General features: G+C 40.3%; 1 long non-coding RNA gene across 1 annotated transcript; it reads right to left on the bottom strand.

Moving 5' to 3' along the window:
* Positions 1-939: 939 nt before the first annotated feature.
* On the bottom strand, positions 940-1,514 carry LOC135148050 (uncharacterized). The gene is made up of 2 exons (XR_010285903.1): positions 1,375-1,514; positions 940-1,256 (listed from the first exon to the last, which is right to left on the bottom strand). It is a non-coding gene; the product is annotated as an uncharacterized LOC135148050 (long non-coding RNA).
* Between the last annotated feature and the right edge of the window lie 968 nt (positions 1,515-2,482).

Here is a 2,482-nt window from a genome sequence, read left to right as displayed (position 1 = left end):
GTGCGAGTAGGATCATTGGTCTCTTGAGGTATACCAGTCTTCATAGGGTAGACATCCTCAAAGAATGTAGCATCACGAAATTCAACTATCGTGTTAGCCACTATACCATCTATGTCAGATTTTATTACTAAAAATCTCATAGCTGTAGTGGTCTCAGGATAGCCCAGAAAGATACAATCAACAGTCTTTGGACCTAGTTTCTTTCTCTTGTGTTCAGGGACAAGTACCTTAGCAAGGCACCCCCACACACGAAGATACTTAAGACTAGTCATCCTGCCTTTCCATAACTCTAAAGGTGTCTTATCCATGTGTTTCAAAGGAACTCTATTCAAAATATGGCAAGCCGTATTTAGAGCCTCTCCCCACATGTATTTAGGCAACCCAGAGTTAATTTGCATACTATTAATCATATCTTTAAATGTTCTGTTCTTTCTCTCAGCGACCCCATTAGACTCAGGTGTGTATGGTGGAGTAACTTCATGAACTATACCATTGTTTTCACAAAATTCATTAAAGGAGTTACTTGTATACTCACCACCTCTGTCAGATCTCAAATGTTTAAGTACCTTACTAGTTTGTTTTTCAACTTCAGTTTTATATATAATGAATTTACTAAGTGCTTCATCCTTATGTTTAAGTAAATAAACATAACAATATCTACTACTATCATCAATAAAGGTAATGAAGTATCTAAACTGGTCTTTAGTCAACACACCACCAAATTCACAAATATCAGTGTGTACTAAATCTAATAAGTCTGAATCCCTAACAATGTTATGAAAAGGTTTCCTTATTTGTTTAGCTGACACACATACTTGACATTTAGAATTCTTTTCTATGGTATGTTTTGGAATCAACTCTAAGTTCATCATATTCTTAAGAGCACCAAAGTTTAAGTGACCTAGTCTAGCATGCCATAAACTTGAGGATTCAACACAATTCACAGAAGGAAGAATAACATTATTTAATGTACCCAAAATGGGTTCAGCATTTATTACAAACAAACCATTTGACAAGTAACCCTTGCCAAAAAATGTACCAGTGTGAATAAGAACTACTTTATTACACTTGAAGGAAATTTCAAAGCCATTGGAAACTAAACAGCTTCCACTTATTATATTTCTACGCATGTCGGGAACATAATGCACTCTAGTTAGGGATAGAATACGTCCAGATGGGAACTTCAGGTCTACGTTTCCTATTCCATGTACTTGAGCAGCACTAGCATTCCCCATCGTCACTGTCAAGCTATGACTCTGTTGATAAGATACAAATAAACTAATATCAGCACAAATATGCACATTAGCTCCAGTATCTATCAACCATTCATTTGACAGATAGGTAGAAAATAATACAGGGTTGTAGGAAACATACCGGTCTGCGTTGGTTTCAGAAGCCGTGGCCTCACCAACAACCATGTTCACTACGGGCCCACTTGTAGTTGCAAGCACAGCATTCGCTTGTGCTACCACCTCAGCCTTCTTCGCCTTCTTTGTAGGGCAGTCCTTACTCCAGTGTCCAACCTGCCCACAAGACCAACACGGTTTGTTTGCCTTGGGTTTCTTGGCCTTGTCCTTGTCACTCTTAGATTTATTAGTGCTAACTTTCTTAGCCACACCCTTCCTTTTCTGTCCTACAGTGGCTACATTTACCTTCGAGCTCCCGGCTTCAGTTGGCATCACATGTCCTTGTTTGGACTTGTGTTGTTCTTGAACCGAGATGTCCAGCATAAGGTTGGTCCAGGTGATCTCTCCTTTCTGTCTTTTCAGGGAGAGAGAGAACTCCTCCCAAGACTTCGGAAGCTTTTCAATCACACTCATAACCTTGAACTTTTCAGGGAGGTCCATTCCGGACTCCTTCAAAGCATGCACTATCATCTCGAATTCATGCACTTGCTCAGTCATGGACTTGTTGTCCACCAGCTTGAATTCAAGGAACTTAGCCACAGAATACTTCTCAAGACCCTGAGAGTCAGTATTATGTGTCTGGTCCAGCTTCTCCCATAAGAGTTTTGCAGAGTAGGCATCAGAAGAATACACATCAAACAATGTGTTAGTGAGAGCAGCCAGAATGGCCGCCCTGGCCACACCATCCTTCTCAGCCCACTTCGCAAAACCCTTAACAGTTTCAGCCTTCTCTTGATCCACCACTGGTTTCTCATACTCCACAACAGGCCATAGACCCTTTACAGTCAACCACAATTTCATTCTTTTCTGCCAGCGAGAAAAGCCTACACCACCATTGAACTTCTCTGGCAAACCAGTTAATTCAACGGCTTGTGGAAAACTGTAAGTGGTCCAATCAATGGCCACAACAGATGCACCAGAACCACTACCACCACCAACAACGGGAACCTCAGATTCACTCGACATTATGCTAAATATTATATAACAAATATTCTCTTCAAGAATGTTGGAGATACTGATTATTATAGCAACATAGAGGCAGTTATATATCATATTATACAAGCCAAGGCCAAGCA

The sequence above is a fragment of the Daucus carota genome, chromosome 7 (genome assembly GCF_001625215.2).
Source record: "Daucus carota subsp. sativus chromosome 7, DH1 v3.0, whole genome shotgun sequence".
In the NCBI taxonomy this organism is placed as follows: domain Eukaryota; kingdom Viridiplantae; phylum Streptophyta; class Magnoliopsida; order Apiales; family Apiaceae; genus Daucus; species Daucus carota.
This window is presented reverse-complemented; position numbering and strand designations above follow the sequence as displayed.